The sequence below is a fragment of the Rhineura floridana genome, chromosome 4 (assembly GCF_030035675.1).
Source record: "Rhineura floridana isolate rRhiFlo1 chromosome 4, rRhiFlo1.hap2, whole genome shotgun sequence".
Lineage (NCBI taxonomy): Eukaryota > Metazoa > Chordata > Lepidosauria > Squamata > Rhineuridae > Rhineura > Rhineura floridana.
In genome coordinates, this window is record NC_084483.1 from 129,856,874 (window position 1) to 129,881,072 (window position 24,199).

A 24,199-nucleotide genomic window follows, 5' to 3' on the forward strand; every position below is an offset into this window, starting at 1 on the left:
GGCAACTCTACAACAGCCAATATATTTTAAAGGTTCTGGAAGAATATCTGCAAAAATACAAAACTGTAAAATGATAAGTAATATATTAGATGGGAAGCTGCCTTATACTGAATCAGACCACTGGTCCATCTAGCTCAACATTGTCAACAAGGACTGGCAGTGGATCTCTAGGATTTAGAGAGGTGTCTCTCGCAGCCCTGGTGAACAAGTGGCCTTCTGCATGCAAAGCAAATTCTCTACCACTGAGCTACAGTCCTTCCCAATGGCTGATTGTTGTGCATGTGCTGGATGCTCAATGCTGGAAGAAACAATGACCAAACAACCAGAAGAAACGCCTCCTTCCATATCAGTCTGCCTCTCCTTTTGGTTGCCTCCTTTATCAGAGCTATTTAACAACAAAGGAAAGCAGGGCTGGTGCCAGGCATGTTTGGGCCCTCGAGCACTAGCCTGCCCCGGGCCTGCGGCACCATAGCCCAACACCCCCTGATAAAGGTGGTGTGGGGCTAATAAGCCCGCCCACATGCTCCACCTACATCTTGTGTCATGTGAATGACATGTTGCCATCTTGAGTGATGGCCTGCATGCATGCACAATGCACATGGCATTCACACTGATGGGAGAGGTAGGTGGGGTGAGTGCACCGGCTTATTAAAGCCCACACTGCCTGTATTGAAGGGGAGTGTGCCTCAGAGCTCCCTCTCTGCAATCTGCTGGATTGCAGGACAATATGCTGCCATGCATCACGGAATGGGAGCACCACCTCACCACCCTAAGGAGGGGCCCTCTGGGAGCCCTTTGGGCTACCTTGGCCACCCTCTGATGCTGGCCCTGAAGAAAAGGACTCTCTCAGAAGTGATGCCCCTGTGATGGAATGCCCTCTCTAAAGAGGCTTGCCTGGTATCTACAGTCTATTTTTTAAAAAATACTGTATTCATATTCATCCAGGAATTTTAACTTGTAATTTCAGTTGTTTAAGGGATTTTTATCTATTGTTTTATTGTTGTAGTTGGCCCCAAAATCCTAAATAGGATGAATGGTGGTATACAAATGCTTTAAATATGTAAATGAACAAATAAACAAGGGGGGAGCGGGGAATAGGATTTAACGTATAAAGTAATGTACCTTTGGGAGGAATCTTAAAAAAAGAAAAAGGGACCCTTTAAAATGCTGGTATAGTTTACTAGCACTGGAATAGAAAAATTAACTAATAAAATGTGAAGAGGGAGGCACTGAATCTAGGTACTAAAGAAAGTCCAGATAATATTTTGTTTTGTTTTTGTTTGTTATTAGATTCACAACTTTCTGGCTTTTTGGATTTTATTTATGTTCTGATATATATAATATTGAGTGAATGGTTACCCTTTATTCAAGCACACTTGCAACAAGTATTTAAGATTATTTATTTATTTATTATTTTATTTATATCCCGCCCTTCCTCCCAGCAGAAGCCCAGGGCGGCCAACAGAAACGCTAAAAACATCATAAAAACAGATCTTAAAATACATTAAAACAAAACAGCGTTAAACACTTTTTTAAAAAAAACTTTAAAAACATTATTAAGAAAGGATTAAAAACATTATTAAAAAACATACTAACAAGCAATTCTAACACAGACGCAGACTGGGATAGGTCTCAACTTAAAAGGCTTGTTGAAAGAGGAAAGTCTTCAAAAGGTGCCGAAAAGATAGCAGAGATGGCGCCTGCCTAATATTCAAAGGGAGGGAATTCCAGAGTAGGTGCTGCCGCACATTATGAGAACTTATGATCCAGTTTGCTTTTATTATCGATTTTGTGATGTTACTCCTTTTTGTTGTTGGTTTCTTTTAGTACATCTTTGTTAATCAAATAACTTATCTGCAAAAAGACAGAGGAGACTAACTACTATGCAATTCCTTATTTCAGAGCATCAAAACATTACAGAACACAATGCCTACTCCTTCTTGACTCCATAGTTTTAGGAGTATAATTCATGGTTAAATATTTATTTGGATAATCCTAATCTTAAAAAATATATATGATCTATTCCTAAACATGTTTAACTAGAAGCATGTCTCACTGGGGTTTTCTCTTGCACAGCACAATCCTATGCATGTGAAAAGCTGACTCTGAAGCAAGTATGTCTAAGAATGGCTTAGGGTGGCTCCTCAATATTTTTATCCTTTATATTATATTATATTTATCTCCAAAGGTATTCAGAGTTACCTAAAACTTGAAATTAAAGCCAAAATCACAACAGCTTCAACTAATGCTTAGTCTAGTAGAACTTTATTGCTGTCAAGATATTTTAATTTTAATCATTAAAATTAAAAACTTTCTCCACTCTTCCTCCTTCACAGTCTTCCATTGGACATTTCATGTTAACCAAATGCCTCAAAGCATGAATCAGGGACGTAAAGAAATCTGGTGGTAAACACAAATGACAAAACTGATGCCACACCTGGGACAGAAACAAGAAAATACCATTTCCATCAAAACATTTACTTCCCACCCAGAATAACATCAGGTATCCAGATTCCAGCTAGAAATAGCAAGAGAAAGCGGTATTATACTTTTATTAGAAGATCATCAGTCTACTCTGTATGATTGGAACATTCTTAAACTGTGAGCAATACCTCATAGTTCTTCAATGTATATACAGGGCATAAGTATAAGATGTTTGCCCTGGGGAACAAAATCTCCAGACCTGACTATCACCATGACTACTGTTTTAGCTGGACTGGGCTTCAGTTGGTCAAGCTTCATAAAATGCTTCACCAATTTAGACACTGCTTCACAGCTGACCTAACAATAATGGGTCATTAACATCTATATTTCAATTCTCCTTCTCCCAACCACCTTTAGATTGGTTGAATGCCAACTGACAGTTTTGTAGGATTCGAATTATAGAAGACCAGCAGCATTTGGAGTAGAGATAAGTTCTCAAAATATGTCAAACATGTCTTTTTTACAAAAATAAAATGTGGCGATGACCAACAAATGACCTTTGAGCATACCTAATCTACCAGCAGTCTGCTGGGCCTTCCCTACCAGTGTGCAGGTCAGGTCAGGTCAGAGAACAGAGATAATTTTGACGGGTTTCACTTGGTTTCCAGATACAGAAGGGTATCCATGATTGCTAATCCAAACCTGCCTGCATTACATCAGTGATCCCCAAATGATGGATTGGGATCTGCTAGGCAGCCTCTGGAACCTACAAATCATAACTAGTAATCAGCATTGTCAATCCAAAAAGGATAATGGTAGGTAATTTCAGGGTCAGAGAGGGGCATCTGCAGATTTGCTCTGAACAAAATCACAACCACTACCACCCCTCAAAGTGCTCAGGGTCCTTTGAATAAAATATCTGGAACCAGGACATTATTAGAAATTTCATTTCAGAAGAACCAGGGATTTGACGGACAGCTTGCAGGAATCTTCCCATTTTCCTTTTCCGATGCCATCAGGAGAAAGGAATGGGCAACAGACATTCTGGTCCTGGTACTTAACATAAAAACACAAGAGTTGTCCTGCTAAATCAGACCAAAGGCACAGTGGACAGACAGATACCTATGGAAAGCCCACATGCAGGATATGAGGATAAAAGTCTTCTCTTGCTGCTGTTCCTCAACAACTGATATTCAGAGGCATACCACTTCTAATACTGGAGATAACATTGAGCCATCATGACTAGTAGCTACTATTAGCCTTCTCCTGCATGAATCAAATCCCTTTTTAAAGCTGTCTAAGTGAGTGGCCATCACAGCATCTTATGGAAGCATATTCCATTTTAAGAAATTAGGATTTATGCCAAATAAAATGGTTGTTTCACTCAACACTAATCCCTGGTGTCTCCAGGAATGGGGAACCCCCACCTAAAACCCATGACAGCTGCCGCCAATCGATGTCAACAGCAATGTTGAATGGTTTGAAAAATAATACAATACATGAGACCTGCAACAAAGTGTTGCAGTGTGAAGTGCTCCTGTTCAGGGTTTCAGCAGACCAGCCATGTCCTTTTCCAGGATACTCCACTCCATCCCCCTCTCCACAAGCATCAGACACCATTCTGTGATCACTGAGCATGTGCCATCCTAACTGGGCTGACTGTGGGGAGTTCTTTCTAAAGATTTGCAAACCTTGTGATTTCTCAAAGCCTGCTTTTTTGGCTATCTAAGGATTCACACTGGATAATGAGTTTACTATTTACTATGCTTCAGCTATAATGAACATGCAAGTTAAACACAATTCCCAATGCACTTACCTATGGGCTTTAGTTGGGATCCTGAGATTCCCAGCCATCTTTATTCTTTTTTGAAAGTACATTTCTATCTTCAGAGGTAAACTTTAAAAATATGATGACAGTATGTATTAAAATGGTCCAGCACCAAAAGATAAACAAGTATGGCATTCCTGTTAACACAAATGATATATATACATTGTTTCAGTTGCTCTGAGCTACAGTATACGATTCACCTCAAGTCTTCATCCATGGTCTATTTCGATTATGGCCCTTACTATGATACAAGTTAAACATCCCTAGTTAAATGCTGCATGCGCGGCAAATATTTTACACAGTGTTGCGCCCCAGGCGCAAGGGGAGTTAGATCAGGAAGAGGAGTCAGATGAGGATGAGGTTCCTGGGAGCGTTGAAGGAGGGTGGGACTCTGCCAGCCTGCAGAATTCCTCGGCTGGCACCCCCATCGAGGCAAGTCCCACCCCACCTGCCAGCTCCCCACCTGACCCGTTGGGAAGCGACCCTTCGCACGCACCAACCCCACCCACACAGGAATCCCCGCCTGGCACTTCAAACACTTCCCTGCCAACCAGCTTCCCGCTCCTTGAGGTCGCACCGTCACCTAGCGAAGCCCTGCTGTCGAATGGGTTGTCGGAGACTCGCCCCCCCCTCGCCCCACGCGAGAAGGTGTGAGAAGAGAGACTTTCAGAGGGTGGAACTCTGGAGGAGCCGTCGTTCATGCGCAAAGACCATCCCTACTTAAGCAGGTGCCCACCCAGGATTTACTGGGTATGACTTTTTGAGGTTCAGCAAGAAGAATGAAATGATAGCTTCCAGGAGACTCTTCTCAGCAGCTAACATGCTCCCCTTTCATGCTGATCGGTCAGTAGGACAAGACTCCTGCACAACTACACCCCTGTATTTGGATCTGGGATTTTGTGTGAAAGGGCTTTAAGTGAGCACCTAAACTGCTGTTTCTGATCCTACACATGAAGCCTATGCTTCAGCAAAGGCAAAGCAGCAGCAGAGGCTCAGTGGTAATATCTGTCTAGGCTGCAAATTTATTTATATATTTATATAAAAGGCTTCTATGCTACATTTTAGGGCAATCAACTCACAAAGCTGTGTACAATCCACAAAATTAATCAAAATAGTTAATACAACAATAAAACCCCATTGCAGTTAATAAAACTAACACTAGCACTGGACATTAGTCCACATTATTCAGCATCTCAATTTAAACTCTAATAGCCATTCTAAAAAGATTGTCTTCAGAATCTGTCAAAGAGCACCTGCCCAACTTTCCCTGAGAACAAATTCCATAAGAAAGGGGTCACAACAGAAAAGACCCTGTTTCTTGTACCCACCAGCCTAATACATTTTCCTGGATTTAAGTCATTTTGACCACAGTGTATCTAGCAGGGAATTAACGCGGTGCAGAAAGTGATCACATTTAGTTTGGGAGAAGGGGAATGTGAAGTCTCCCTCCCTCTCTCACTGTTCGGTATAATCATATCCTATCTATAAGTAGCCACGTTAAGTCGGTTTGGCAGACCACTTAGCTAATATGGGTGAACACAATATTGTTGAAAAGCACTTGACTGCAATGCAGCTGAGCACTGGCAAAAGTAACAAAGTCTCATGGTGACATTATAAGACCAGAAATAAAGGATCACGTTTTTATTGGCCTTAGGGACTCAATTGACAAGAATGGTACTAGGAAGATCGTACAATTCCTGACATTCAAATAATAATTAGTTTCCAAATCTAAACAATGTTGAATAGGCATAGCGTGTTGAAAGCAAAGGGTTAAGAATCCCTTGTTGAAAAATTGAGCAATTAATCAGATGCAATAATTGTGAGTAATCCCTTTGTTATGACAAAGGTTCTTTGTTTCAGTACTGTGGATTTCAAAAGTCATGAGATCTTTTGAAGATAAGCAGGACAAGCAGACAGAACGGAGGCAGAAGAGGTGGAAGGTGGATAGTATAGTAGATTCAAAGCTTACAGCTTGCTGTAACTGGCCCCAGATGGGACAGCCACACTGCCTTCTCACAGGCAGGTCCTTAGTCAATCTTTGTGGGAAACACAACTGAAGGAAATTTTCCCTGTAACCAACATCAGACCATTGGTCCACCCAGCTCAGTACTGCTGCACTACCTAGCAGCAGTTCTTTGGGATTTTCAGGCAAGAATCTTTACCAAACCTACCAGGAGATGCCAGGGACTGAACATGAGGTCTTCTACACCAGGGATAGCCAATGTGGTGTCCTCCAGAAGTTGCAGACTAGACCTCGCATCAGCCCCAGCCAGCATAGCTAACGATCAGAAATATTGATAACTGTAGTCCACAACATCTTGACGGTACCATTTTAGGTACCCCATTCTATGTGAAAAGCATGTGGTCTGTCACTGAGTTACAGCCCTTCATTTGTGGCCCCACTGTACAGATGGCTCATTTGGGAACAGCTTGAATGGCAAGGAGGTTTCTTCCTCAGTTTCCCCACAAAAAAAGTCCAACCCAACCATCACTGCTAAAGTGTGCAAGAGGCTACAGAATACTTGATGCTCCTCTCAAAATATGGTAGTGACTTGAGGCACTTGCCATGGAGAGGGAAGGCATGTTTCTTCTGTCCAGGTTGAGCCAGCTAAGAGCAAAGGCATAAATGCCAGCTCACCTTGGGAAAAGAAAGTGCACAGTGACCTGGCAGATCATGTGCCTTTCTCTGTCTTTCTCCTTCTGTTCAAATAACCCATCTCCAGAATAGGCTTGAGGGGAGGGGAGAAAAATATGCCTACTAAATGTTGGCAGGCTTCAGTTAATCTTATATAAACCACTTCTCATCTTCAGTTTCTTGGTTGTACTGTACTGTCTACCAGAAGTGTATAAAATTATGCATGGCATGGAGAAAGTGAATGAAGTTTTTCACTCTCTCTCATAACAGGACAGACAAAGTACACACAGATTTGAACTAAGGAATTTGCTCCCACAAGAGCCTGTGATGGCCACCAACTTCGTTGGCTTTAAAAGAGGGTTAAACAAATTCATGGAGAATAAGGCTATCAGTGCCTATTAGACATGATGACTATGCTCTGCCTCCAAAGTCGGAGGCAGAATGCTTCCAAATACCAGTTGCTGCAAACCACAGGAGGGGAGAGTGCTCTTGCGCTCAGGCCCTGCTTGCGGGCTTCCCGTGGGCATCTGACTGGCCACTGTAAGAACAGCATGCTGGACTAGATGGGCCAATGGCCTGATCCAGCAGACTCTTCTTATGTTCTTATTGCATGGATAAAAATGATAAGGAATGATTATTTGGCCTAATGAATATAATATAAGCTTAATGAACAGGTCATGGTAGATATGTAAACAGAAAGCTAGAAAATCAAAGGGAAGACCAGGCTACAGCCTCTCTCTCATGCTAACATTCCACATGCAGGCATTTTAAAAAAAAAAGTGGTGGCAGACAGCATTGAAACATGTGCCTCCCTTACTTGCATTCTAAAGTATTGCTGAGGCATGTCTGAATGTGCTGTAAAGGGAAGAAAAGGAAAAACTCAGCAATATATAGAAAAGGCAGAACATTAGAGCAGGAGAAAAAGTGGAGATGCTGTCTAGACCAGCCTTCTCTAACCTGGTGCCCTCCAGATGTTTTAGACTGCAACTCCTCATCAGCCCCAGTCAGAAAAGGGCTGACAGGAGTAGTAGTCCAAAGCCTTTAGAGGCACCGGATTGATAAAGGCTGATCTAGAGCCACTCATGGTTAGAAGAATGCTATTTGGCTATGTTGAGTCCTCATTCCTCTTTTTCCATCTGCCTGTCTTAAGTGCTAGCATGAGAGAGAGAGAGAGAGTAACCAAACAATGCAGATCATAATCAAACACCAAGGCCTTTCGAAAGGCAACTTTGTTGAAAGACAAGACTCATCACCCCAGCGTAGAGAAAACATGACAACTCATGTACAGTATCCTAAATTTAATGAGAAGACCTAATGAACAGATGCCAACCTATAATCCATTTTACTTAAAATACTCTGGACATACATTAACAGTAGCACTTGTACTTTGAAAACTTGGCTTTTGAAGAGGCTAAAAAACACTTTCAGAAGATTGCTTAGTATCCCTTTCTGAATGCCAAGGAACAAAATTATTACACACCAGGCAAACAAAGCTTACAAAATAATAATAATAAAAGGTGAATACTCCCTAGCAGGGAAGGATCTGTATAGAATTATCTCTGACCAAGGAAATTATTTTAAGACATCCTACCTGGCCACCTTTCTATCCAGGAAAATAGTTGCCATTTTCTATTTTGTACTTTTTAATAACATATATATTGACTTCGCTCTTATGACTGAGGTATGTCTGAATGTGCCATAGAGGGAAGAAAAGGAAAAACTCAGCAATATATAGAAAAGGCATTTTGCTGAACTACAACTCTCATCAGCCCTTGCCAGCATAGCCAATAGCCAGGGAAGATGGAAGTTGCAGTTCAGCAATGTCTGAAGGGCTAAAGATTCCCCACACCCACTTTATTGTATAACTGAGACTGTAACTACCTGTGCATTGTCCCTAATATGTAGCACAGTTCCATCCATGTTTACTCCAAAATAATGTTTTTAGTTATATTTACTTATTAAAATATTTTCTTCCCTCCTTTCGGCCCTCGTGGCAGTTTACAGCCACAAAACATACATGTGAATACAGTAAAAGCTAAAAGTATTAAAAACCTTTTCACCCAGTGTGACTCAGTCACACTGAGTTTAATGGGACATACTCCCAGGGAAGGGTGTGTAGCCTAAATGTTCTGTGTATCAATTTGGAAACTCGCATGTTTTTACATCAACACAAACTGGTTCATTAAACATTAACACTTTACATAGGGCAAATACTGGTTAAAGTATTTTGTATACTTTATCTCAGTAAACGTGTCAGCAATGCCACTGTCATTCCCAGATTGCACTTGGAAGGGAGAGGCCTAAGATTCAATGTAATTTGTCTGGCTGAAGGCCCAACTAACCTGCCCTTTTCAGCACCAGATAAAGACCTTCCTCTTTTCTCAGGCATTTGATGGCTAACATTCTTTTGTTCTGCTGGGCCTTTAAAATGATCATTTGTCTGCTACTAATGATTACATGAAAGTTCTGGAGTGGGGTTGCTTTGGTTTAGAGTTATGCATGACTGTTCCTGTCACTGGCTGCAACCCTTGTATATTATGGGGCTATACTTTAAACTGTAAGTCGTCTCAAAGGCTATTTTTGACAGTAGGTGTCTACCAAAGTAAATAAATAAATGAGGCCATCTCATGGCTAAGGTGAGATCTCAAGTGGAGGTGACCATGGACCTGACAATTCACAGCACTACAGGAGTTCTCAAGGAATATAAAAGGCACTCCCCCCATCTCCACAACATGTTTGTCATATGGCAGGTCATTCTCAGCAGTTGCACTGTAACTATATGGAGCTCCCTCTCCGTTCAGCTTAACTTTTGGTGGCCAGATTATCAACAGAGAGGGCTGGATACCTGTATTGCCTTGAAGGGCCTAATTAGAAGAGAGTTGATATAGTGTAGTGGTTAAGAGCATTGGCCTAGGACCTGGGAGACCAAGGGTCAAATCCCACTCAGCCATGAAGCTCACTGGGTGACCTTGGGCCAATCACTATCTCTCGGCCTAACCTACCTCACAGGATTGTTGTGAGGTGAAATGAGGAGGGGAAGAAATGTATATGATGCCTTGATTACCTTGAAGTGGGATATAATCACAATAAATAAATAAATAAATAAAATTACTAGACCGTAATCTTGAATTCTAAAAGGATCTATTTTATTAACTTATTGTCACCCATATTTCAACCATGCAGGATGGGTTGCACTGTACCTTTGAAGAAATAAATGAACCACCCATGCTGGGGGAAAATGCATTGACAGTAAAAGAGCTAGACCTGAAACAAGCCTAGAAGTCAGGATTTCTACTTCACACTAAATTGTCTATTTTGTGAACATTCAGCAGCCCCCTTCACACATTCATCACATGAAGGGCCCCCTCAGAATTAAAGGGGCAGCATGGCCTTGTCCCCACCAAGGCTGCACAGCTCCCCAGTCCTGCCTTTTATGTCAACACATTGAAGATGAATGTCTAAAAAGGAGAAGCCTAGGCACGTAAGACCTCTTTGCTGATAGGCTTCCTTGCGAGCTGGAATCCTGATCATGCAAGGTTCAATCTACTGTGGAAACGAATGAGTGTAGAGTTCTGCAAGCATATGTTTCTCCTTTTCAAAGATGTCCATTGTCATGTTCTGGACTGATGCCGGATCCCATGGAGAAAGCGGCAAGGCTGGTCAAAGGTGACATGCAGTGAAAGGCATCTCGTTCTTCAAGCTCAGGAGAAGGTGCCCCATGAGGCTTGGAGGCCTCACTGGTCCGTGACGTTTCTCTGGAGGCTCTTCTCCAACAGCCTCAGGTATAATGATTTCCCTATCTTCAGCAGTCAGCTCTGAGCCCTGAACCTGACCCAGCTCCGCATCTGGCACCCCTGCAGCCTCTGACTCCATGACTGGATCACTGCTAGATTCAGGGGTCATGGCATCCATGCTTAATGCACAGATGTCCACAGTGGGGCAAGAATGAGGCCACTTTTAATAACATGGGACCTCTTCCCATGAATAACATGTGAAGGGGATTGTCTGAGGAAACTCTGTATGATGCTTGGTCTCTCAGAGCTCCCTCTCTCCTTCTTGAAACCTCAGTTCCCCACCCACCCTTACATGATCAATTTTTAAAAGGGGATTAGACAATTTCATGGAGGATAGCGTCATCAGTGGCTAGTAGTCATGATGGCTGCATTCTTCCAACACCAGAGGCAGCATACCAGTCGCTGGGGAACAAGAGAGGGAGAGGGCTATTGCCCTCATGTTCTGAGTGTGGCGTGGGCTTCAGTTGTCAGAGGCAACTGGCTGGCCACTTTGAGAAACAGGATGCTGGACTAGATGGGCGATTCTTGATGTTTCTGTGTTGCCTTTCACTTAAAGCCCTTAGTCCTCATCCTCAACTGTAATAAAGGCTAAGCACTAAGCAGTGCCTGCATTCATCCCTTGTTACCCTTGCCTCCCCTGCCTCACTTCCTTGGTCCCCATCCCCCTGGCTATTGTTTAAATGTGAATGCCAGTGCTTCATGGCAAAGGACTGCCTTTTGCTTACGTTATTCTGCAGAGCACTAGAGCTACATAAACGTAACAACAACAACAGGAACCCACATGCCTTCCAACATGTGCTGGTTGGCTGATGCTGCTTAGTGATTAAAATCATAGGCTAGGAAAAAGGCATCCCTAGTTTAAACCTCATTTCAGCCATGAACTCACTGCGTATGTTTGTCTAAAAAAGGTGAAGAGTGAAGTAAACCTCAAACCAACGCCAAGGGGAAAAAACTGAATTGCCCAAAGCATTGCAATTAAATCTTGATCGGAGTCAAAACTGCAAGTTCTTCTATGGTGCAAGCATTTTCTCACTCCTGACAAAGATTTTTTCAAAACACCTTGGGCAACTCCATATTTTTTTCTTTGGCACCCATTTGAGGTTTATTTCCTCCGTTTGTTGGTTAGTTTGGTCGTTGATGCCTCCTCCTCCGCTTTACAGAAGCTGTCTCTTCAGCCCTATTCATGTGTTACTCGCATGTAAGGCAACTGTGGGTTGACTGGGAAGCAAGAGCTATACTTTTAACTCCATCTCCAATTTCACATCTACTTCCAGGAACAGCCACACATTGTGTGTTGTTGTCTGTATGAAAAACTTGCTGTGCAAGCTTCTGCTTGCGTGTAGGGGCACTGCACAATTGGTATACCCACACAACCATGTGTCAGTTGTGTAGGTGTCCGATATGTGAGCAGGAGCATGCAGCTTGAGGCTTTCTTGTTGCGCAGCAGATGTGACATCAGGCATGGGGCTAAATGTACAGTCAACACAGAAATGTCCTGCATGTGAGCAACACATGAATAGGGCTTTAGTCTCAACCCTCCCCCATCAAATATATGGAGATAACAATACTGGCCTACCTTACAAGTTGGATAACCCACAAGAAGGATAACTGGGTTATGTATGTGATGCTCTTTGAGTTGGTAGGGAAGATGCTTCAGCCTACTAAGCATACATTAGTAGAACCTGGAATGCTTAGAAGATTCTGGTGTTCAGCTGGACAATGGATGCTCTCCTTCTCATCACGCTATGCTCTAACTTTCCTTCTCAGAACCCTAACAGGTATGTTGGGAAAGACCCCTTCCCCCACCCAATCCAGCAGAGAGGGGCCAGTATCCCCAAGAGGTCCAGTTGGGCAAAGAAGTGGGTTTCCTTACTCTCCAAATCCACACCCCCAAGGTCTGGACTATTCTCATTGGCCAGATACACCCCTTCCTCCATTGTCATACTTTCCTCCATTCAGCTGTGGTGGTAATGAAACATCTACCCCAACATCAAAACCCTGAACTATTTGTCAGTTTTATTCTCACTGACAAAAGTAGGATGGGGACTAAAGAAGAATATGCCGCATGTGCAGTTCAACTGCCAACAATATAACCATCAGGAGAAATATATTTTAACACAGATAAAGTATCACTGAAAATATTGTAAGAAAATTGAGACTGGTCGCCAAACAGATTAGGCTGAGGATGAAACTAAACACAGCCTGACAGTTTTTGTACAGGTGTTTAGAGCCAGATCTCCAGGTAAAGGTTTCCAGTCTTTATCCGAGTCAGGAGTTTTTAAAATGAGGTAAGATTATGATGAAGATTGTCTTTTTTGTGTATCTGCAGACCAGTTAGCTAAACTGCAAAAGGAAATGAACAAGGAAACTTTCCCATCAATAGAAATGAAGCACAGTTGTCTCATATTTTTGCTTCAGGTCCCTGATTGTGCAGAGGGTTCTACTCGGACAAGAATAGAAGCTCCACATAGACCTTTTCCAAGCAACATGAGGAAGGTTGGAGACTGAGCAAGTAAACGGAGAAGATGCACACAACAGCACTTGGGGCGAAGCTTGCATGTTGCACCCTTGCCCCTATCCACACTTTAGCAGTTGTGTGTTCAGGAGCAGTAAGACTAGCACCAGCATCTGGAAGCTTTGGGAGGCTGGGGAAAGAGGACTTTCAACTAACGTTTGCACTAGTGCTAGAGTTAGCATGAGCAACAGGGACCCCCCACAACAGAGTTCCCCCCCTTTCCCCCCCATGCCATCTGGAGTGTTGGGGGAAACCCCAGAACAGATTTAGGGGGGAAGATAGGAGGAAACTGTTCCACTGGGCAAGAAGAAATCTTTGAGCTGATGGAACAATTGCTACATTAAATACAGCCCCGTTTTGTATTTTGAGTAAGTGGATATTTGTTGTACGCTGCTTTGTGCAGAGCTCACAGAAAAGCAGCATATAAATAAAATGAACTACTATCTTGCTGAGGTGGTATATTGCTGTGGTGGAATACTGGGCCATACCACTTCAGACTGCAAGTGGGGACACCCTATTTTTTAATGCTCCCCCTTACAATGCCCCCCCAAAGTCCTCCATATAGTAATACAGAACATCAGAAAAACAGATTCTCATAGCTTTCACCCATGTCCTAATCCAGGGATTTTTTTTTTCAAAAGATGTGAGGGAACATTCAATAGAATTACATTCCATCTGCAGTCTGAAGTAAGTGTAGTCCAGAATCCCATCACCTCAGTCTACCTAGCACCTCCTTCCACATAATGTGTAGTATCGTATATAAGCAAACTCATTCAGTCAATTAATATTCAGCCAAAAGAGCACCATCCATGGCCAAGAGTGGGGTATCAGCAGACTTGGGGAACACCAAATTTGCAGAAATACAAAAATATTTAGGGGGAAACTGGGGTGTGTGTGAGGACCAAACAGAGTCCAATGAGCACTGGGCATGCTCGGTGGCCACAGAATGCTGACTGACTGCTGTGCAGGGACAGAAACATGGGGTGGGGGTAGGGGAGATGGAATTGAGTATTTTAGAAGAAGGCATGACTGGCTGGTACTGTGAACAGGAGCACTCATACTGCAACATTTTGCTGCAGGTTCCCATTATGGCCCTTATTTCAGACTCCAACAGTGATATTAGTGATTGCAAATGGTGGAAGGGATGAGTCAGGACTATTTCATATCACATGCAATATTTTTCCTACAAGTGTCAAGGAAAAATGCACACACCTTTGTATACAAGCACCACACTACCTGTTAGGGAGATGCCACACATACCAGCTTCCAAGAAGGTGTAAACATGGCCAATCAAGCACTTCCCACATGCCACACTGTACAATTTACTTCCACACCGTGTAAGAAAAATATGTGTGAAGCAGTCCATAAAAATATACAAGCTTGAGGGCTGCAAAAAGGACCCCTGTCCTCTGCTGAAGCACTCCTCTTTTAGTTAAAATGAACTCCCTTGAAAAGTATGACTTCCTGACACTTTTGAAAAATTCTAAAGTTTTGATTCAAAAACAAAGTCGCCTAATATATTGATTTGGATAAATGAGGAAGTTAGCATTATTTAAAAGTTTGGTGTAGTGGTTAAGGTGCTGGACTATGACCTGGGAGACCAGGCTTCAAATCCCCACGCAGCCATGAAGCTCACTGGGTGACCTTGGGCCAGTCACTGCCTCTCAGCCTCAGAGGGAGGCAATGGTAAACCCCCTCTGAATACCACTTACCATGAAAACCCTATTCATAGGGTTGCCATAAGTCAGGATTGACTTGAAGGCAGTTTCCATTCCAAAATGAACAAAAAAGCAGGGCTGTAAGTTGTCAAAAAGTGACCTATATTCAAACATACAAAAATCGGAGGATGAAAAACGGGGGCGGAGGAGAGGGAGGAATTATTACAGGGTTGTGTTGGAAACTCACTTATTCCTATTAGTGATACAGCCAACATCTAAATTCATTGGATCCGAACACTCACGCAGATTCATTAAGCCTATAAATTAGATCAAAGTCTACACGCGAAATTAAACATAGCTCTTCCGAAATGAAACCCAAAGGGACTTCTCTACCCAGCTGGTCCTTTTTGTGCAGAGCTAAGCAGTGTTCAAATCATCCTAAGGGAAACTTGGTTTATGAAAGCTTCACCTGCATGAAAGAAAAAAGTAATTCTAAGGTACACTGCAGAGATATTAAAAGCAGTGAAGATTCAAGAATAATTCCACTGACTCCGATGCCTGTTAAACCTGTTGCTCCTTTCGCTGCTCTGAAAACGAGCGCTACAGAAAACATTGAGAGGCATAAAACAAAGCAAATGCATGGCGGTGTGCCAAAACGGCAGCAAAAAATACCTTTCGCTTCATGAATTTGCTTACGCGAGTTATCTCCCTAGAATACTCCAGTCTGCTGCCATCGGGGGCTATGAAAACTTGAGTCAAATGAGAAGCGGGGGGTGGGTTAGATCTGCAGGTAGGGGATCCAATAACTAGCAGTACTTACAGCAAGGTCCCGCCCGCGGCAAGTAGCAAACGTAGGAAGGAAATAATGTTTTGTCCGGATCCTGAGAAGTGCAGCACACCTCCCTTCTTCAGAGATGTATCCGATCTTTGCGCCTTTCACGGATTAGCCTCACACTTTGTGGCTAGGTTTCATCATCACACCAGAGGAGGAAAATGAGACTAACAGAAGAAGGGAATTAGGAATCCGGAGCTTTCCTTCGAATTCGGTCCTTGGGATGAAGGGAAAGTGAGATAGTGACGGCTTGTGTTGAAAATAACTGGCCAATCCCGAGCGCTTCCCTCCACGATCCCACCCCCACGTTTGCTTTTGGATCCGTCCAAATCGACTGCTTGTAAACAGGAGAGAAACCAGCTTTATCGCCTTCTCAATGGAACCCCACGTGGAGAGGCGGTGCCCGAAGGACGTAGTAACGCGGGTGGGGGGAATGGAGCAACCTCCCGTTTCCCGTCTCTGCAGTGCGATTGGCTAAACTGGGACACGCTAAGGAGATTCCTTTCAGTAATTGGTGGCGTGGTTCGTCGCTCCAGGGTGGACTGCGGATTCCGCTGGTGGTTTAACTTGATTCCGTTCAAATGATAATTTCTTGACACGTATAGAACGGCATGCGTCGGGCTTGTATTGCCAATGGCTACATAAAGCCCTCCAAGGAGGGTACGATATTCCTAATGTTTGAGGAGTGAGTGCTGTGCTCATGGTTCATCAAGGCTCGGAACAGTCACCCGTCGCTTCCAAACGGCCTGTTTGTTAGAGGACGCTTCCAGATTACTCTCGCTTTTTTTTTTTTTTTTGCTACTTTCAGTCAAATACAGGATGTTGACTATTTAACCAGCATTCATTATGAGTTCTTTGTAGGGAGGTTAGTTAATATTGGGTCAAACCATGTGTTATCCCACATTTTCCAGTGCATTTTCTAGTGACTTTCCTTATTGCAAAATGTCTGATATTCTGGGCAAATGGATTTGTGCAAGATCCTGCAGTGTTGATTGTGTGGTCTAAATTTGCTGGTATGATTTAATCCCACCCCAAAATAGCAAAAGTCTGAAAGCACATTAAGAATATAAGAAAAGCCTTCTGGATCAGGCCAGTGGCCCATCTAATCCAGCATTCTGTTCTCACAGTGGCCAACAGAGATGTAATCATCCAGGGTTGGGGGGGGTTTCTTAGACCCCTTACTTTTTGGGGGAGCCAGGTGCCAGCAGGGTCCCTATGTCTCCAACATCCTATGAGCCAATCAGCATGAAAGCAGAGTGTTGGCCACTGAGAAGAGTCTTCTAACATGCTTCTGTGTCCTTTCCTGCTGATTGGAGCCAATCAGTGAAAGGAGGTGAGTCAGCCACTTAGAATACACTTCTCAGTAGCTAACACACTCCACTTTCATGCTGATTTGCTCCTAAAGACGTTGGTTATTGTAGGAGAAGGCATTAACAAAGATCTCATTCTCAACCCAGCAGCAAAAAAGGGGGGGAGGGGAAGATGTGTAGCTTTGTTCCAGCCCAAAGCCAGGAGTAAGGGAGGACGAGGACAGAGACCAAAATGCATTCGGGGGGGGGGAAGGAAGTGTGTGTGTGTGTGGTGTTTTTTCAGCTTTTAATGATGTTATATCACTGATTCATAGGGTCGCCATCAGTTGTAATTGAAGGCACATAACACACACACACACACACACACACAAGAATGTGTGTGATGCAGCCAGCACCAGAGGTTGGGATCAGGAATTTCCATGCTTAAGTTTCCTCCTAAAGGTAATAAGCTCTGCCCAAATGCAATTATTCTTAGTATGGCAGAAGGGAAACTCAGCAAAGGAAATTCCTTACCTTATAGCATAATGATGATGATGATGATGTGATAAAAAAACCCTGCCTGAATGGGCTAAAACCTGTCCTTTTCTAACATCCTAGGTATGTGTGGAAGGAGGAGAGTGTGGCACAGGGAGATAGAAGAAGGGGGTAAAAAAATCCTTTTCTATCTTCTAGAAATGGAAAAATTCAAAATATTACAAATTCCTATGCAAAATTGAGTGCCTGGCCTCCTTAGAGAGTGTGAATTCCTTCATTGAGGAAAAACAGGATTTGTCTTAACCCAGCAGCAAAAAAAATCCTCCCAAGAAAGACAATGGTGGTGGTAGGGGAAGCCAATGTACCCTAGCATTTTTTTAAATGTGTGCTTTTCTTTATTGCTGTAGGGCAGCCTTTCCCAACCAGTGTGCCTCCAGATGTTGTTGGACCACAACTCCCATTACACTACTGGCTGGCCAACCACATGCCTATGGGAAACCCACAAGCAGAAGCTGAGCACAATAGCCCTCTCCCCTCCTGAAATTTCTAGCAACTAGTATTCAGAAGCATACTGCCTCCGACAGTGGAGGACAAAGCCATTAGGGTTAGTAGCCACTGAAAGCCGTATTCTCCATTAATTTCTCTAATTTCATTTAAAACGATCACTGCCTCTTGTGGGAGTGAATCCCGTAATTTAACTACATATTGTGTGAAGAAATACTTTCTTTTGTTTTGTCTGTCCTGAATCTTCCAACATTCAGCTTCATTGGATGTCCCCAAGTTCTTCTTTCTATCGACTTTCTCCATGCCATGCATACTTTTATGCACTTCTATCATGTTGCCTCTTACTCTCCTTTTCTCAAAACAAAAAAGCCCAAGTGTTGTAACATCCTCATAGGAGAGTCGCTCGATCCCTTTGGTCATTAGCAAGTGTTATCACATGCTTTCCAGTATATTTTCCTGGCACTGGAAAGTGTGGGATAATACTTGCTTGACACAATATTGCATAAACCACCCTGCAAACAAATAATAATGAATGGTCAATAGATAGCCAGCATATACTAACCTCCTTGCAAACGTCGTGCAAACAAATCAGGATGCATGCTCAGTAACAGGTTGTTAAATGACCTGATGGTTCATCCTGATTTTGTTTGCAGACACGCATGTGTGCGCACACACACAGAGGAAATAAATACTTTTCCAAACCTGACAATAGGGATATGCTAGAAGTCTGTCAAATTCTGAGTTAATTAAGTAAATTAATTTTCCATTAATATGCGTATTTATTGTTGTGGACCAGATTCTATGTAGCAATTTTCTGCAGCTATTTTTTAAAATAGAATTTTTTAAAAAATAATATATGTCTGTAATACATCACTATTAAGAATGATGAATTTATCAATATTTCCTTTCATTTATCATTATTTCCTTTCAAAATATTGCAATTTCCATTCAAAATATTGATATTAGTATCACTATTTTTTATAGGGAAAAATGGATCGGTAAAAACAGTGGCTAATGGACAGAGTGAACTCAAATTGATACCGGCTTCTTAGGTTGACAGAATGCTTTTGAACCGGCACTGACCAACGAATCCCATCCCTACCTGGCAGACTGGGAACTGGCAATGTACAACACTGTGGGACATGCAATCGTTTCTGGCTCCCCAGCATGTGATTTCCTGGCATGTGTGTGATTAAAAAAGAAAGAGACACATATAAGCTTCAAATGTTATTGTTCAAAGAGGCATACAATGTTCATCTGTAATGTGCACCTGCTCAGATCTGGTGGACTTCACTCATTTGTTCCAAGGGCTCCTTGTCTACATCACGAGTGTGTGTAGCAACCAGCAAATGTAATTTATGTCCTGTGGCATCTAGGAGTTTCATTAATGAATCATGTTAATTTTACCACACCTTGGGGAGGAGGTGTGGTCTAGTTGCTGTTATGAGAACCGTCTTGGTAGGAGATCTGTACTGTAATATTTGGGCTCTCAACAGTGGGCATCATTTTTGTATGGCTCATCATTTCTTCAGCTGCACATTAGAGATGACATCATCTTTGTCGGAAGATATTATTAGAAGTGTCATTTAAGGCTCAACCATTGTGAGAATGTAATTAAAACAAACTTTAATTAAACCACTGATGAAAAAGTTGTCTTATTTACAATGTTGCCAGTTAGCCCAAATTGCATAGGCTGTTCAAGAGCATAACCGTGTTAGATGTCCACAGGGTATGAATTCTAAGGTAAACATGAAGGCAAACAACATTTGTTGTCTAAATAAAGTTATAGCTCACAGTATGACTTCATAATTGTTAGTGACTATGTTTTTTAAAAGTATAGAGGACTAAATTAAATGGTAGGGTTCTTTGGGAAGAGGAACTGACTGTTAAACCACTCTGGGAATTGTAGCTTTATGAGGGGAACAGGGGTCTCCCAACAACTCTCAGCACCATTTGCAAACTACACTACCCAGGATTCTTTGGATAAAGCCATGACCATTTACAGTGGAATAATAGTGGAATAAATATATTGTATGAATGTGGTCCTTCTCTATCATCATCATCATCATCATCATCATTATTATCATTATTATCATTATCATTATCATCCTCTAGGATGCACACCTTAATGTGGTGAGGGGGTTTGAGAGTGTCAAAGAGGCTGAGAGCAATGTGTTCAGGAGTCTAGACCCAGAGGACAGGAATGGGACATTTTCAATCTAAAAAATGTTTTATGCAGGAAATGAGAAATTAAGAAGAAACGGGGTTGCTTTAATAGTGAGAAGTGATGTAACAAAAGCAATTAAGAGCTATAACGCAAGATCTGAGCAAGTAATATCAATGAGATTAAATGGGAAACCTATTAATATAACCATCATCCAAGTCTATGCTTCAACGGCAAACACAGAAGAAGAGGCATTGGAGAGATTTTATTCAGAAATACAGGAAGAAATTGATCACACACCAAAGCAAGATGTGATGATAATCATGGGGGACTGGAATGCAAAAGTAGGGAACAGAGAAGAACTAGGAATTGTGGGGAAATGGGGCTTAGGAGATAGAAATGAAGCAGGAGAAAGGCTTACTGAATTCTGTGAAGCCAATAATTTGTTTCTTGCAAACACATTTTTTGAGCAACCGAAAATATGACTGTGCACGTGGACATCACCAAATGGTCAATATAGGAACCAAATTGATTATATAATTGGTAGCAGAAGATGGAGAAGTTCCATACTTTCTGCGAAAACAAGACCAGGAACTGGTAATATCGAAAATCAGAGTAAAGCTAAAGAAGAGCAAAGCAATCATGATGCCAAAATACAATTTAAATAACATCCCAGAAGAATATAAAGATCAAATAAGGAACAGATTTAAGGCTTTAAACTTAGTTGATAGAGAACCAGAAGAACTATGGAGTGAAGTCAAGCAACATTATCAAGGAAGAATGCAAAAAGACAATATCTCTAGTTAAAAAGACCTCAATGCATGACTGACAAAACTCTTAAAATGGTTAAAGAAAGAAGGAAAGCAAAAGGAGATAAAAGCACGGTCTAAATGCAGTAATACAGCTACTAGTACGTAGGGACAAAGAGAACTATTACAATAGTTATTTATCGAAACAGAAGAGGACAACAAACAGGTAGAACAAGAGCCCTATTCCAAAAGGTTAGAGAACTTAAAGGGAAATTCAAACCAAGAGTAGGGATGTTGAATAATTAAGAAGGGAACACACTGACTGACCGAGATGAAACAAAAGGAAGATGGAAGCAATACACTGAAGAACTATATGAAAGAGATGCAAGTATGACACATTCATACACGGAGGAACCGTATGATGAACAATCAGAAATTTTAGAATGTGAAGTGAAAGCTGCTCTTAAAATACTTGGAAGAAACAAATCACCAGAAACAGATGGCATACCAATAGAGTTGCTACAAGTTACTGAGATGGAATCTGTCCAAATATTGACAAAACACTGTCAACAAATATGGAAAAGAAAACAATGGCCCAGAGAATCTTAAACACAATTACAATACAGATGCAGACTGGGTTAAAGATACTGGGTTAATACTAGAACCAGAGGTCATCCAATAAAACTGAATGTAAGAAGATTTAGGACAAATAGAAGCACTCCTTTACAGAGCACATAGTTAAAATTATGGGATTCACTCCCACAAGATGTAGTAATGACTGCCAACCTGAATGACTTTGAGTCTAGAGACACACTTATTGTTGTGCCGGTTCCAGTGCATTTCCCAGTCTTTTCTGAAAACGGGCACATGTTGCTGGTCAAACTCTGCCCCTTTTTACTCTAAAACCTGGTTGGATCAACTCTAGTGCTTTTTTCTTTTTTTAATTCAGCTTCAGACAGATTTCACAACTGATTGGTAGATCAACCTGTTGCCTCTCTAGGTGTGGCCACTGGAAACGCTTTGCTGTAGGCTCAGGCTGAGACAGTGATTGACCCAATGCTTTGCTGTGGGCAGTCCTGAAAGATCTGAAGTCAGCAGTGGGGAAGGGAGGTGTGTCCAGCCAAGGGCACAGTCACTTCAAAATGCAGCTAGAAAAACCATTCACGCTGCTTTTGAAGCGACTAGTATGCCCTCAACTTGAGAAGGGATGAGATAAATTCATGGAGGATAAGGCTATCAATTGCCACTAAGTCATGATGACCATATATTACCTTTAGTATTGGAGATTAATATGTCTCTGAATACCTGTTGGTGTGCATCACATGTGGGGAAATGCTATTGCACTGACGTCCCGCTTGTGGGCTTCCCATAGGCATCTGGCTGGCCAATGTGGGAACAGAAATGCTGGACTAGATGGCTGTTTGTTCTGATCTGGCAGGATTCTTATGTTTTTAAAAAGCAATCTCTCTAATCCTTGTTACTGTAAATGATCCCTTTGCACCATACATACAACTCTCACTGCCTGAAGATCATAGCTCTTTGAAGATATATAAAGTTTTAATTTCTAACACAAAACTATTCCTGGTGTCAACAGACTCCTCCCTTGCTCATGGCATAGTCCATAACAGCATCTTAACTATAATCTTTCGTCAACTGCTACAGCTAATACTTATTCAGTAAAAACAATGGGAATTTTCCCATTGAGGTTTCTGAAAGCTCTGGTCTGTTACAACCAAGACAGGATGACTCAGAAGTCAGAAATCTGGAGCATTTGTACTCCACACATTTTGTAAACAGCAGACCAAAGAGAGGTGCTGAGGGAGTCAATAGGAAAAATTCAAAGGAAAGAATAGGTCATTCATTCAAGAAACTTCTAATCTTCTTGATAGCAATAGGAAAAAAGGCATAGACAGGAAAGAATAGTATTGAGAGCACAATCCTACATGTTTACTGAAAAGTAAGTCCCATTGTTTTTAGTGAAGCTTACTCCCAGGTAAGTGTGCATAGGATTGTTTGTAACCTTAATTGCTGATATACAGAGCTGAAAACCATTTCCTTTCTTAAATATTATTTCACTGGTTATATGCATCCATCATTAACATCACACTGCCTGATGGTGCTCAGAACCAAAGAAGAATTTTAATGAACTTCACTTCTACAAAAGTATTTATTTGTATATTATTAAACTGAAAATAATTATATTATTATTATTATTATTTCCATTTATAGACCGCTTACTATCTAAAAGATCTCAAAGTGGTTTACAATAGAATACACAAGGTACAATAAAAAATATCAAATTAATTTACAAAGCAAAATACATAAACAATATACATATACATAAACATATACATAAACACAGTATCAAAGTCAGAATTCACTAAGGGAAGCCCGTAAGCTGCCCTCCCCGCTCTATAAAAGTGTCAGAAAACTGAAATTATGTTGACCATGGAGGAGGGTGACAAGCAGGTAAAAGGTTATTGCTTCCCTGGTGCGGCTTGCCACTATTTCTCTTGCCTTTCCTTCCTCCAGGGGGGGCGGTGGGCGATGGGAGCGCCCACTGGCTGCGAGGAACCAGGACTCAAGCCTTCACAGGCTGTGTCCATTGTTCTGAAAGTGGAGCATCTCTCCGGGAGGCAGGATGTGATCAGAGAGCAAGAGGGCTCTCTTTAGCTGGGGGCTAAAGATGGTGGCCATTGTGTTGATGTTGTGGGGGTCACATGTAGTCCCCCATCAGTAGGGAAAATCAGAGGCCCACCCTGCCTTGTCTGCATAGCTCCAGTGACTGGTCCCGTGGCCAGGAAAACCTGCCTTCGAGGGGACCCCCTCCAAATCTTCCTTGCTGGCATCTCCATCTGCACCGGCTAGTTGGGCAGCCAGTGGCAGCAACAAGAGGAGGTGGTGGTGGCGGCGGGAGAATCCACCTTCAGCCTATCCAGGATGCACATTCTTGTAGTGGCTTCACGTGGGGTCTCTCTAAACCCCCTGGAGCGTGCGAGCATCATTTTGTGCTGTGTCTCGAGCAGCTCCGCGTCCTGCGGGTGTTGCTGTGGTGGGGCAGCCACCGCCATTTAACCCATTTAAGCATAATGATATGCTGAACCTCCGCTGTGAACAAAGGACACAGAGCTTTAATTGGGGAAACCACTTGTCTTTCTCTCAGAGACTATCCAAGGAATGACAAGAAGTTGTGTTGCCATGGAGAAAGATTGGAGGACTCCATGCTCTCATTCATTAGTTAGAAATGTGTAAGACAGTGGTGTGGAACCTGTGGCCCTCCACATATTGTTGGACCACAGCTTCCATCATCCT

The 24,199-nt window shown here is 42.2% G+C and overlaps 1 protein-coding gene and 1 long non-coding RNA gene across 7 annotated transcripts in view; one reads left to right on the forward strand and one right to left on the reverse strand.

The window, feature by feature from the left end:
- FRMD1 (FERM domain containing 1) overlaps positions 1-16,101 on the reverse strand; it is an 84,594-nt gene extending 68,493 nt beyond the window's left edge. The window contains exon 1 of one of the 6 annotated variants that reach the window (XM_061624407.1): positions 15,675-16,101. The gene's annotated coding sequence lies outside the window, so the exon portion shown is untranslated. Of the gene's footprint in view, positions 1-4,240; positions 4,260-15,526; positions 15,601-15,674 lie in introns of those variants that run through there. The other 5 variants (XM_061624402.1, XM_061624408.1, XM_061624403.1 and 2 more) reach the window with 5 other exon arrangements.
- LOC133383517 (uncharacterized) lies at positions 15,744-19,575 on the forward strand. The gene is made up of 3 exons (XR_009762323.1): positions 15,744-16,346; positions 17,878-18,074; positions 18,959-19,575. It is a non-coding gene; the product is annotated as an uncharacterized LOC133383517 (long non-coding RNA).
- The last annotated feature ends 4,624 nt before the right edge of the window (positions 19,576-24,199 follow it).